This window comes from Lytechinus pictus, chromosome 9 (assembly GCF_037042905.1).
Source record: "Lytechinus pictus isolate F3 Inbred chromosome 9, Lp3.0, whole genome shotgun sequence".
Taxonomy (NCBI): Eukaryota; Metazoa; Echinodermata; class Echinoidea; order Temnopleuroida; family Toxopneustidae; genus Lytechinus; species Lytechinus pictus.
This window is the reverse complement of record NC_087253.1, coordinates 13,229,066-13,244,380: the sequence shown is the minus strand read 5'-3', so window position 1 is coordinate 13,244,380 and position 15,315 is coordinate 13,229,066.

The following is a 15,315-nucleotide window of genomic DNA, read 5'->3' as shown; positions in this document are numbered from 1 at the left end:
CATACTATTCCAGACGGGCATAATAGCAGAAGAGAATTTTACTCCGATTAGGATCTCACATCTGATCAAGGCTCCCATGGGTAAACGATGCTCAACACTACAGCCAATCAAAATCAAGGATTTAATGTACGTTACCATCAGATTGCAAAGTTAACGCAAAAGTCATTTTCATGCAATGGAACGCTCAACTTAAAAGCCAGCGTATTCTGAACTCGGGTTTAAGTTCAGGAAAAAAGTATTTTGTTATAAAAAAAAAGGCGTCGCCAAAATAACGCATTAAGAACAATGTTGATGCAACAAAAAACGAGACAAGTATTTTGTTATAACAGAAAAAAGTATTTTGTTACAAAAATAAAAGCGTCGCCAAAATAACGCATCAAGTACAATGTCGATGTAATAACAAACGTGCTAACGCGTCTATAAAAAAACAAATGACAGTGCATCTTAATGCATCTATAAAAAAAATCAATCATCAATAACTTTCAAATGATGATGAACCTACCAATCTATCCTTGATAACTCCAAGCGCCGTCGAAACAATGGACCAATTAAATGTAGATGCATTATCTCTTACAATAATGATAATAAGAAATAAGTTTTTCATAGCAAACTATCTTGGCGAGGTAATGCATTTGGCTCCAACGAAGTTAATAAAAATGAAATAAAAAATCGACATAACACGTTTTTAATGGTTTCACGAACTCAAAATATTGGCAAGATATCAAACGATGTAAAGTATATTAAACAAAACTATAAGGTGAATGAAGCAACCGTAGAGAGACTAATTTTAGCACATATTGATTGATTGATTGATTGATTCTTAATTTCCATGCAAAAGATAAATCATACAACAGAAAATATATTGACAATATTTCACGGTAAAATAACGATAAACAATCATTGCATGGGAGGGGACAGTCATAAGCACAAAGGCTTGAAAAAGGACACCCCTCAAGAAAGACTACGGCCCTGAATAAAATCAATATAAGTCATATTTAAACAATTAAAGCAGAGCCAAAAGGAAAACACATCAAGCATGTCAAGAATAAATCAAATGATAATAACACATCAGCCGTGTATCGATTAATATTACTAGGTTTAACATAGATACGTCGTATAAAATAATACATATACCTTCATCAGGTGAGGAACTATACATGCATTATGAAACAGTTTAAGTCACCTTGTATTTCATTCATGGGCGATTCCATGCTAGAAAAATCAGCTATTTTCGTAACATTTTTAAACCTATTGTCCAAACAAATGAAGAACTTCAATTTGTTTTGTGGTAATAATAGAGTACTATTGGGTAGACATATGAAAAAATGGCAACCAACGAAAATATGCTGTCCATGGGTGAATTAGAAATGTTGCGTGTCGTACAGGACATTTCTGAGTCCCGTACGACACACAACATTTTCGCCCTTAATTCAGCCATAACCAAATCCTTTTTGTCGGTAATCAGTTTTTCACATGACTACCCACTATAACTTTATTATTGACCAAAAATAATTTTGAATTGCTCAAGCAATCAACTAAGAGACTAGAAATTGTTGACAAAATGTCCCGTACGACACGTATGGAATCGCCCCCATATGTACAGCATATATATGTATATATACATGTATATACTGTATTATAAATGTGAGAAATTACACATGCACAACAGATTTGGCAACTCTTGTATTTAAATATTTGAAAAAAAGTGAATGAAGAGAACAATGGTAGGGGTAGCTTGATCAAGGTTCCCCAGAGCGATCTGCTTTTTGGAAAAATTGGTTTTGTATATATATATACATGTATATATATATATATATATATATATCTTTACAATATTTAAATAAAAAGAGTTGCCAATGCTGTTGTACATGTATAACTTTACACATTTATATATATATATATATATATATATATATATATATATATATATATATATATATATATATATATATATACATACATAATTTACAAGATAGTTGCCACAAGTTGTTTACATTTATCTAATTTCTGTCAATGTATTGTCCCCATTCTGATGAATGCATATATTCAGGCTTGTATTATATAGCTGGGATCCAACTTCGGCAAGAGGCCACTCATTGTTCATTAACTCATCTGCACCAAAAAAAAATCAAAATAAAATGTTCAAAATTGCCGGTTAATTGAACTCGGTCTCGCTTAACTTCTGTGATCTAGTGGTGAAGGCATTGACGTTCAGAGCCAGGGACCTGGGTTCGATTCCCGGCGGGGGCGTTTTCAGCCTTTGATGATTCAGAATAGAGCAAAAGATCCCGAATGACAAGCTCGATCACTTCGTTCCCTCGCTTTCGGGTTTTCGCCGAAAAATTCTACGTACGACCATGTTCTGATTGATTGATTTGCACATAATTATGTTCCGGACTCGGACTCGAACATGCCGGAGTCGGTCTCGGACTGACTGGACTCGGACACATCACTGATGTACCGGTACATATATATATATATATATATATATATATATATATATATATATATAGTGGGGTTAAAAGTTAGTGAACCCCATCCGAAAATCGTGCCGAAAGTTGAATGTAGACAACACTACAATGTCCGGTGAGCCCAGAGAGAGTGAAAAAAAAAACTATAATTAAATGTAATATTTTATCACCCGACTTCACAATTAAATGTAAAAAAAAATGGCAGAAATTGAACAATTGAAAATGTTAATTTTTCTGGTCGGGCTCACGAACTTTTGAGAACCACTGTACATTATATACATTCGTACATGTATGTAGATCATAATTGTATAAAATCTGCAGTAACTGAAAGTGCTCAATTACATGTATATTTCCCCTGGTTATTTGTAAACGTCATTGGTTACCCCTTCCCCCCTCCCGACGTACTGTCAAAATGAAAGGGACTACTCACCGGGAAATCTACAAACTCTGTGTCCAGACATTATTCCCGTTGCTCTAGGCCTATTCCTTCTCGGGCAAGCAACCCCTTTAGTAAACGTTGTGTAGGGGATGAGCTTTGGAATTGTTTGCACCATGCTTCCATTGGGATGGAGCTTTTTCTTACATTCGTGGAAAGTTGTCAAGGTGTAATCCAGACCGGAGCCATCCGAACAGCTAGTAACCAGCTTTTCGTTTTTAGTTGACGAAACGATTGAGGCTTTGAATGAAATTGAAACCCCAAACTATTTTATTCAATCTTTGCAGAAGAATGGACATTCTTCGGGTTAACCTTAATTGTAATCAAAATTAGTGTCGAGACTTTGACGTAAAATGCATTAAATATAAGCTTGTCTTAGGGTCTTTTCACACGTGAATCTTGAATCATTATTTTATTGATGATTGTAATTCGTTTTTAGAATCAGCGGATCTTTCACACGCTCACTCAAAAACTGTGATTTGAATTCGAATTCCCAAGCATAGGCAGTATGTGTCCTTGGTGACTAGTCAATCAAAGCACTGCATTGATACGATGAGTGTATGACAATTGTATTATCTACGGAAGTTCTTGAAAGGACACATATTATATAAGCTCCGCCCCCCAAAAGATGCTTTGGAGGTCAAGCCTTTCACACGTAAAATTCATATATGTGTGTGTGGTTGGTTTTTCCCAACTTATGTACATTTATTGATATTTTTTCCGGCCCCAGTGTAGATTTCCTAACTAGAACTTTTTATAAGGTTCTTAGCAGACTGTAACTTACATTTACATGTAAGTGATACTTTTTATGTGTGAATGTGGTTTTGATTCTGTTCCTATTTCTTTTCTCTTCTATTTTACATTAGATATGCTCAATTGTTGCAAACTATTAAAAAAAAAACTCGGTGTAATTCTTATGCCGGTATTCATAAATCTGTTACTTTTTGTACTCAGTGCAATGCTGAGTTATTCCCAATTAACAAGTGTATATCAGACAACGAATTTCTCTGGAACTTATTTAGTTATTTTGAACTAGATGAAAAAATAGATATTGATAAATTACAATATCTGAAAACTAACCCTTTTGAAATGAATAATGATCTTACTATTTCTGATGATATTTTATCTGACACAACCTTTCAAGTTGAATCTGACGACTATTTTCCAGATCGCAACTAAGTATTTATTTTCAGAAGAATTTAAAACAAAATACCAGGATTCTAATAATAAATTTTCAATTTTGAATTTAAACGCTCGAAGTCTTCCGAGAAATTTTGACGAGTTGCAATTTTTATTTAAAAAATTAAACCATGAATTTACGGTAATAGGAATATCTGAAACTTGTTTCAGGGAAAGTACTGTTGTTGACATGTTCTCATTGGATAATTATTATCTTGTCAACATCAATAGATCTTGTGAATATGGTGGTGGGGTTGCCATTTACGTCAATAATTCCTCTGAGTTTACAGTACGTACATAATTTTGTGAGAGCACTTCTTCTTTAATATGAAGCGGTGTTCATTGAATTACCACAAGATAAAGATAAAACAATTGTTGTAGGCTGTGTCTATAGGCCCCCAAACTCAGATATGACAGAATTTACTGAGACAATTGATGATTATTTGCAAAAATTGTGTAATGAAAATAAAGAAATTTACCTTCTTGGGGATTTCAATATAAATCTTTTAAATTATTCTTTTGAAACCAAACAAATGATTTCTTGAACTCAATGTATTCTCACTGCATGTTTCCTTTAATAACCAAACCATCTCGTATCACCCCTAATACAGCTACGCTTATTGACAATATTTTTACCAACTCCTTACAAAATGACATTCAAAGTGGACTGATTTATTCAGATATATCAGACCACCTACCTGTATGGTGTGTGAGCAATAGCCAGATTATTGAATGTGTTAATGGCAACACCACAACCAGTGGTCGGCTTATTACACATGAGCGACTCTTAGAATTTAAACACAAACTATTGAATGTTGATTGGACTCCTGTTTTTTAATAGCAATACTGATGCAAACATATCGTATGATTTATTTATACATATATTATCCAAGTTGTATAATGATTGTTTCCCTGTTGTTCAGAGGCACAACTATAAATTGAAGGGTAAAAGACCATGGGTCACACCTTGTATACTTAAATCAATTAACGTCAAACAGAAATTATATCATAAATGTTTGAAGAAATCTGTTAGTAAGAAAAAATATGTCACATACAAAAATATACTTACTACTATTATGAGATCGTCTAAAAAGCGATATTTTCATAACATGTTTTATAAGATCAAAGGTGACATGAAAAAAACTTGGAATAATATCAATGGATTATTGGGAAGAGGCGACAAAATATACCACTTAAAATGTATAATGGTAATGTTCATATGTCCTCACCTCGTGTGATCGCAGATTCTTTTAACCATTACTTTGTCAATATTGCTGAAAGAATTTCACTTAATATACCTACCTCTTCTCACATATTTCATGACTTCTTGCCTGTTGATAAGAGTTACTCTTCATTATTCCTAAAACCTACATCTATTCATGAAATTCTAAAAATGGTCTCTTCTATGAAATCATCAAAAGCTCGTGGGTTTGATGACTTGACCCCCAGAGTTCCTAAGGACTTAATTCATTTATTTATTGAACAACTTTGTGCAATATTTATTAAATCCTTATCACAAGGGATAGTTCCTGACAAATTAAAAATATCCAAAAGAATACCTGTATACAAAAGAGATAATCGTCAAATAGTGGATAAATATAGACCCATATCATTATTACCATTTTTTTCAAAAATTTTAGAAAAGATTATTCACAAAAGATTATATTCCCACCTTCAAGCAAATGATATCCTCATACCAGAGCAATTTGGATTTCGTGAAAGTTTTTCAACTTCCATGGGTGTTTTAAACATTGCCAATTTTATATCACAAAAAATTGATGATGGCAATTACTGTCTTGGTTTATTCATGGTTCTGTCAAAAGCTTTTGACACCATTGACCATGACATACTCTTACGTAAACTGAACGCTTATGGTGTCAGAGGGTTAGCGTTAGATTGGTTCAAACATTATTTACATAACAGATATCAGTATGTCATGGTCAATGGTGTCCAATCACAGCGTAAACTTATTAAATATGGAATTCCGCAAGGTTCTATTCTCGGGCCCCTCTTGTTCCTCGTATACATAAATGATATTACAAATTCTTCAAAATTATTCCATTATTCATTATTTGCTGATGATACTTGTATTATAAATTCTCACAAGAATATTTATGATTTAGTATATATTACTAATAAAGAAGATGACAAATTGTATGATTGGTTCTGTTGTAATAAACTTTCTTTGAATTTTGATAAAACTAAATTAATTATTTTCAGGACAAGGATTAGGAGGGTTCCAAGTGACCTCTCAAATCTTACTATTGGTGGTCATGATATATCACGTGTAGAAAATATTCAATTTTTAGGTATTACAGTTAATGAATACCTCTCTTGGAAACCACATATTAATAATGTGTGTAATAAAGTTTCGATGTCTATAGAAATCATTTTAAAACTTGAATTAATATTGCCTAAAAACATAGTTATTACTTTGTATTATAGCCTAATCTTGCCTCACCTAACATACTGCAACTTATTTTGGGGTCATACTTTCAAAAGTCATCTATCTAAATTATCAATACTCCAGAAAAAATCAATAAGACTTATTTCATCATCTCCATATAACTGTCCAAGTATGCCATTGTTCATCAAAATAAATATTTTACCTTAATTTATCTGATCTCATTTCAATGGATTCCCTTATTTTCATGTATAAATACAAATCTGGAATTTTGTCAAAGATATTTGATATGTTTATTCTTAACTCAACAGTATATGATTATAACACGCGTCAATGTAAATTATTTTATCAACCCAAGGTTTCCTCTTCCATGGTCTTAAATTCATTCCGTGTGCAATATATCAAATTGTGGAATAGCCTTGACCACATTACTCAACAAAGTTCAACACTTTCCAAATTCAAACTCTCTTTAACATGTTTAAAAAGACTGTACTTTTCTAAAATGAATTCATGCTGAGTTACAATGTATTACAATGTATTATCCATACGATGTTAAATTTTCATTCTCTTTTCTTTAATTGTGAATGGTATTTATCATGACTCTTTCCTTTCTACCTCTTCCATTTTCACTGTCTCCCCTCTCTTTCTGTTTTCTCTCTCTCTCTAATTTATAGGTATACATGATATGTGTGTGTGTGTGTTTATTACATATGTATTTTTAATGTATAATTTGTATTATAATGTTATAATTTATAATGTTAACCTCAAATGTTTAGTGTATGTTGGGACCCTGCTTACACGCACTGTGCTTATTAAGGGTATTCCTCCATTTTTAAACAATATGTATTTATATTTCATGTCAGATTTTTATGTACACTTATTTTAAAGATGGTAAATAAATTGAAATTGAAATCGTCATTTGAGCGAGTAATATTCCTGGGTTGGTTAAGTGGAGATCTGTTGAATGTCGTGTTGGATATTTATGAATGTCTTTGTTGTAAACAAAAAAATTGCGAAATGGAATCGGGATAATATTGGATGAAAATTTAAACATAAATATGGCCGTTTGATAAATGTTAATATCTTCAATTTTCAATGTTTTTAAGTTGTGAAATATTGGATCAGTATGTGCAATGAAATGTGAATGAGTACAGATGCGGAGTGCTTTCTTTTGGAGACGGAAAAATGTTTCAATTTTTATCTTACTACTATACCCCCATACTAAGTTACAGTAAGATAAGTTGGATAAAACGAACGAATTACAAAGCATAAATAATGACTTTTTGGAGGGATAATATTTCAATCTAAACAAAATTCCTATCCCTCTGGATGTCATCATGCAAATATTGTTAATGTGACTGTTCCAGGTTAAATTGGAGTCAATCCATACACCTAAAAATTTGGTTTCTTGTTTTTCAATGATAGGTATATCATCTATGTGTATATTGTTAAGGAACATGTGTTTAGTTTGGATGTGTTTAGAATACATAAAATTAGTTTTGCTTATATTTAGGGAGAGTTTATTAGCTTTAAACCACATTGATAATTTCTTTAATTCTGAATTAAGTGTCGGGACAAGTATATTTAAGTCGTTGTGGGAATAGAATACATTTGTATCGTCTGCAAATAAAATGTATGTAAATTCTCGAGATGCATTTACAATATCATTCATATATATCAAAAATAGCAAGGGACCTACAATCGATCCTTGTGGTACTCCACATTTCATGGTACAAATATTGGATGTTTTTTATTTGAAAGAAACATAATGGCGTCGATTACTTAAGTAATCTTTGAACCAAGTGAAAACCACCCCCTGATTCCATATCTCTTTAATTTACAAAGTAAAATGCAGTGATCCATTGTATCGAATGCTTTCGATAAATCCATAAAAACCCCAACAGTGTGTTCTTTTTTAGAGAGAGAATCAGATATTTTGTGGAATAATTGTTAAATTGCATAATCGGTTGAATGATTCTCTCTAACACCATACTGATTTGGAATTAATATATTATTGTTGTTTAAAAAGAATACAATCGCTTGTAAACTACTGTTTCAAGAATTTTAGAGATACTCGGTAACAAAGAAATCGGTCGGTAGTTGAAAGTAAGACATGGGTCATCTTTCTTATATATTGGAATTATTTTTGCAATCTTTAGTGTATCGGGAACAATGCCATGATACAGAGAAAGGTTAAAAATGTGTACGAGCGGCGAAGCTATAAAGTAAATTATTTTTTTTTTATAAATAGACACTTATTTAGTCGGTTTCAAAGACCTAACAATTTCTAAGATCTCATGAGTATTAGTTGGATTAAAAAATAAAGAATGTTCCGAAAAATCATTAAGTATTCAGAAAAGTCATTATCATTAGATATTATTTTTTAAGCTAAATTTTGACCAATATTATTGAAGAAGTTATTAAAGGCATTAGCAACATCAATTGGGTTTTGCAAGCGTTAACCATTTTCTACGAAATTAATGTTATCACAGTTTTCTTTTTTCTTTAATACCTAATATTTCATTTATAGATTTCCAAAATGAATTTTTATTATCTTTGTTATTTTCAATTTTATCAAAGAAGTAAGATTTGCGAGCTAGGCGGATAACTGTAGTTAATTTGTTGCGAATTTTTGGTATTTGTTTATGTTTTGAATAATAGGTGATTTAATGGATATTTTATATAATCTATCCGAGTAAATATGGATTTAATTATACTTTGTGTAACTCACGGTTGTTTGTTCTTCTTTTTACTCGATTTAAATCTTACTAATGGCACGTTTTTATCATAATAATAAAGAAGTTTATTAAAGAATATTTCATAAGAATCATTAGCATTTTGTTCTAGGTAAATATCTTCTTCAGCCAAATCTACCTTCAGGGATTCTATATTACGTTGAGTTTCTTTCCGTCGGGTTATGTTTTCTTTGTCCCTAGGTTGGTGAGGGCGTTTATCATTTGGATACATTGCAAAAATAGGCAATGTATTCCTCTCACTCTTCCTCCTCCTCCCCTTCTTCTCCTCCTTATTCTTCTCTTTGTCCCTTTCTTCTACCTCTTCAACACTTTCTTCATGTCCTTCTTTCCATTCCAATTATTAAAACAATAACGAGCAAGGTTATAACAGCCTCTGGCTTAAAATATCCTTACCGAATGATGCAATGCTCAAGAATACAAACAGGCCACGCATGAACATGATGAGTCCTATAATATAAAAATATGAACAAAATATCAGAGTAGCAAATAAAAGTTCCAGAAGGTTTGTCAAAGGTTGCAAGAAAGTTCGTTTGTTGCAAACGGTTCAACCTGTTCAGAATTTCTTTGCGAATCTCCCAGCGAATCTATATTTTTCCGGAAACACTTGCTCGTGTAATCACGTTTGCTAAAGTGTCTTGGGCCTTTGCAGTTGTCGGTATAAGACGGTGTCGCCGAATCAGAAGTTCTTTTTGATTCGCCAAGGCTAGCGATCACCTGGTCACATGACTCCCTTACGAAATCGATTATCAACTTAGGAAAAAAATATGCGGCGTGCGTTTGCTTTTGCGAACACAATTTTTAACAATTCCAAAGGAGTTCGCAAAAAGCTTTTTATGTCGTAAAGGGATCACATGCGTAAAACATTTCCCATAAACTTGTGTGTAAACATGGCACTGTTAAGAATGTTAAAGTTAAAATTAGAGGGTCGAATGTTTACTACCAGTGGATATGATATATATCTGACATTCCATATCTGACCAGAAAAGGGTACCTTAGTGTTGTGTATACCAAGAAGTCTGAATTAAGACTAGTGCAAGGATACCCGAATTAGGGCGCACAAGAGAATCGTGTAGAAAAATGGATGCCGATTAAAGTAACGTTTGTGTTGGAATTTGCAGAGTGAATTCTTGTTTTATTTAGACCTCTACTGGAGTTATGGACTGGTATTGAACACTTAGCCAGCTCATTTTAAAAACGAATCGGCATTTAGGAAGACGGGATCAAATTCATCACCTGAAACAGCAAAGTAGCTCTAATTCTTCCGCCAGCCAAAAATAGTTCCAAAATCATCAATATATCTTCCCAATTTGGGCAAATGAAGCTCCGTTTAGTTTCCCTCCATACTCAGTGTTGGATGGCCAATCATATTCATACACTTTTGCCAATCAGCAATATCAAATAATAACAAGAGTGTCGATGGGACGAGCAAATAAAACGCCCGCCTGTAACGCGGAAAATAGAGAGATTGGTCAAGCAAGAAAAGTGGAAGGTGGCGACTTGACCTCGACCTTATGACCCAAAATCAATAGGCTACCTGGGATCCATGCTATTATCATACACACCAAATTATATGAGCCTAGGTTAAGTTAAACTAAAGTTATCGCGTTTGCAAGGGTTGCAGAAGGGTAAGATGAAAACATGTCACTGTAACCTTGAACTTTTACATTTATACCTCAAAATCGATGGAAATCAGTGGCGTAACAGGCGGGGGGGCAGGGGGGGCAAGCTGCCCCCCTGGCGGATTTCACCGGGAAAAGAAAAGAAAAACGGGAAAAAGAAAAAAAGGAGAGAGAAAGAAAGGGAAAGGGGAAGGAAAGGGGAAAAGGAAAGGGAAAGGGAAAAGTGAAAAGAAAAAAAAAAAAATTTTCATGGAAAAGGAAGGAAAGCGGGAAAATCTACAAAAGAAGAACATTTGAGAAAGAACAAATCATTCAGAAATAGGCATATGTAATGCAATAACACGGTGGGAAATAAATTAAAAGATGACAAATTGGCAAATAATAGCGGGAAACGAAGGTAGAATGTAATCAATCAAAAGCTAAATTGGAAAACAAAGAAAAGGGACAAGAAAAAAAAACATAACACGACCGGGCTGCCGATGATTGAAACTAAAGAGCGGAAAGAAAAATGAACTGCGTACAACATTGTGCTATAAGCTTGCTAAATTTTATGCAAATAAGCTACCGGGGCTTTGCCCCAGACCCCACACAGTAGGGGCTCTTCATTTATAACCTTCAATTGGCTCTATAACGCCCCCCCCCCCCCCGTTCAATCAATTTCAATCACTGGCATACAGGCGCGGGGGGGGGGTCTTGGTTCCACACCCAAGAGGAAATAAAAGAAATTATAGGAGACAACGTGTAATGAAATGAATGGAAACAATGAAATGTGTTATTTGCTGAATATAATGGAAAAATCTATCACATAATTAGAATTTAATTTCAATAGGCAATTTTTTTTCCAGCTCGCTTTGCACGCTGGCGACTTTTGCGCAACTGGGTTGAATAAATGTGTTGTGTAAAAGCTATATTCTGTATATGCCCGCGATTTGATTAAAATAGCGGCAATCTGCGAGGTTTAAATGGCTTTGATATAAAGAAGTTCCGGGGGCTCCGCCCCGGACCCCAACCACACAGCACTGCATATGGAATGGTTGGGGTTGGGTCATGGCCCCAAAAAGTTCTACAAACAAGAACAAAACAAGGAGGAAAGAAAAGCAAAGGGAAAAGTGTAGGATATGATTTTATTTACTGAATATAATGTCAAAAAATAGCTCAGAGTTAGATTCTCATGAAAAGGTGATTTTTTCTCGCTCGCTTCGCTCGCTCGAGACTTATATAAAGCAGCTTTTTAGCACATGTGCTATACCGTACTGCGCCTACAGTTCACAGTGGCGTACAGACCACAAAAAAAGGAATCTAAAGAGAGAAGAGTTAAATATATTATTCATTGGAAATCATGTCAAAATCTATCACAAAATTGGATTTTTGTATTAAAAAGGTCAAAATTTTTGATCGCTCGCTTCGCTCGCTCGCAATTTTTTTTAAAGATAAATTCTGCCCGATACGCAATATCTGGCCTTCTCAAAATAGTCCCCTCATTACACAATTACGCCTGTTCATACCATGATGTGACCGGGAAATTTTTGGCTCTTGCCCCCCCTGGCCACCGACCCCTGTTACGCCGCTGATGGAAATCCTAGGACTTATGCTAGTATTATACACACCAAATTATATCAGCCTGGATTAAGTTAAACTGAAGTTATCCCGTTTACAATGAAAAGTTAGGACAGACAGACGGACGGACGGACACCGGGTGTCATACCATAATACGTCCCCTACGTCCCGTCTAGGACGGGCGTATAAAAATGGAATGGGTTGGGTCGAATTAATATATTTTGCCTTCCTATTGTAATTGGACTTGTGGCACCTAAACATATGTTTGAATACTGGTGTAAGAAAATAGGGGGTTACTTGCCATAATGGACCCCCAAATATTTCATGACGAAAAAACGAGAAAGAGAAAGAAAGGAAAAAGACGTTTTTAAGGACAAGTCCAAGTTTATATGAACAGAAGGAGAAAAATCCAACAAGCATAACAATATAAACTTCATGGAATCGGATGTAAGACATTTTAAAGTTTCGCTTAATTTTACAAAACAGTTTTATGCACATCCTGGTCATTATGATCATGAATGAATTTATTAGAGCATCATTGGCATCTGCCAAAATTCTTGTTCGAAACGAAAATACAAAGAAGTACAAAACAAATATACAATTTGAGGAATATAAAAATAAACAAAAACATAACAGTATTTCATTAATACTTAAGTCTACTTTTAGTAAATATCTCATGGCATAAATAATAGAAAAGAGGGATAAGCATGCACGGGAGAAGGAGAAAGAGATAAAATGTAAAGAGAAAGTGCGTAAGTGAGAGAGAGATATAGAAAGGGGAAAATGAAAAATAAAATGCACGAGCAAGGAGGACGAGACATAAGTACTAGTACAGAGAAAGGCATAGAGAGAGAGAGAGGAGAGATAGAGAGAGAGAGCGGGAAGAGAGGGAGAAAAAGAAGGGCACATTTTATGAAAGCACATAATGTAACAATATCTTAAGATATGGCGTGTACGGAGACATAATTCTTGCCGGCTGTAATTATGGTGGCAATGAGATTGGCTGTGTAAGTGGTATACAGAGAGTTACGGAAATCTACTAAAATATCTTTACAAGGTCAGGGATGGTGGATTTACATCTTTCAGTATAGCAGTTTAATTGTCATTATTATTTTTATACCTATTACCATCATTATTGTTATTATCATTATATTATTAGCATCATCATCATTATCATCGTTATTACATTATGTAAATGAGAGGTCTGATGACGTCGCATACTGACTGTATCTTTTGTATTTTGCTATATGAAATATATAAAAGTATTCTATTTTTCTCCTCATTGTCATGTGAAATAAAGATTTATTCCTCCCTGAACATGTGAGATTATAAATGTTTGTGGTGCAGTCAAGTTGTTCATTGCCAAATCTGTAAAAGTGAAAATATTATAGTTCAAACTGTAAAAAAAAAAAAAAATAGTAAGTGATGGACACCATCGACTCTAAGGCCACTGCACACCTTACGACTGTTCGCGATCCGATTTTGGAACAAATCGCATTTTGCTCATTTTCTGAAAAAGTGAATGGAATTACATATCACTTTATTTGAGGTTAAAATTAATTGAAAGAATACTAATATGACCATTTTGAAAGATTGCAAGCCTTTATTCTGTAGTAAAGGCCAAATTAGTTTTAAATCGTAGCCAATCGTACGATTGCTATGACGTCATTACGACTAGATATTAAATTCGCTTTTATTCTAAAAAGGATGATAGCATAGTCATATATTTGAACATAGGTATTCGTACGATGATTTAGAACATTGCACATTAAGATATACCAAGTCTCAATATTAGCATCAAATTCTAATACATTTATTCTGAAATCGGGTCGCAGACCAATCGTAAGGTATGCGGTCGCCTTAATTTGCATAATCACTGACTTGTGTGTTTACATACCGTCTGTCATAAGTGTTTTCGCTCCCTGACACAGAACAAATTTCATCATTCTATTACTCATCTCGGAGTCCTAATTTGGATTTTTGAAAGATGTCTTGCTTATATGTATATGTTACGTACACTATACGTATAGGCCTAGTATGCGTGCACTCTTAAAACAGTTGGACAAAAAATGCCCAATGTTTAACTTTCCCTGGGCAACATACTGTTCACACAACTATTGGTTAAAATATGTCCAATTTGGGTTATAAAAAACTAATATTAAAGTGGGTAACAAATTTGCTCAATTGGTTAATAATTGCCCAGAATATATATATTTTTACCAACATGCATGTACATTACCCAACACAGTGGACAGTATGTTGCCCATATTTGTCCGATGTTGATGAAATTTTCAGCGTTATGCTAGTTTTATTTTTCTCTATTTATTCAAATCAACATTTTTCTGGGATGGACTTGACCTTTAAGGGATTCATTTGTTTGGTTCCTAAGGAATGTCAATCAGCCTTATAATAGACTGACCACAATATCCCAGAAACACTGTATGGACCAAGCACTGACCCTCATTGGGTAGTCTGCAAGAACAGACTCATATTCGACACTTAAACCTTTTGCGTGCTGATGTTGCAACTCTGAACATTCGTACAATTAAATTTACAATTGTAATAATTAGTTCTCTCCTCTACATACATAGGGAAGATTATACATTACAATAGTTCTTGAATATATCTCTGTAACAATTATAAGTATAAATGGTGCAATGCAGAAATCTTGATTCTAAGAAAACAACATTGAAACAGTTGTCATTATTATCCCCCCAAAATTAATTCAGCGCGCAAAGAGTTAAACCAATAACAGGTCAAGACTTCAGACTCTGTCTGCGAGAGCCAGCCACACTACATAGTGGATCTAGTCTCACTACTTCAGACTCTGCTTATTATGCACTATATGCAAATTGCGAAAACCAACGGGTCTGTGCCTGCATAAAGGTATAGA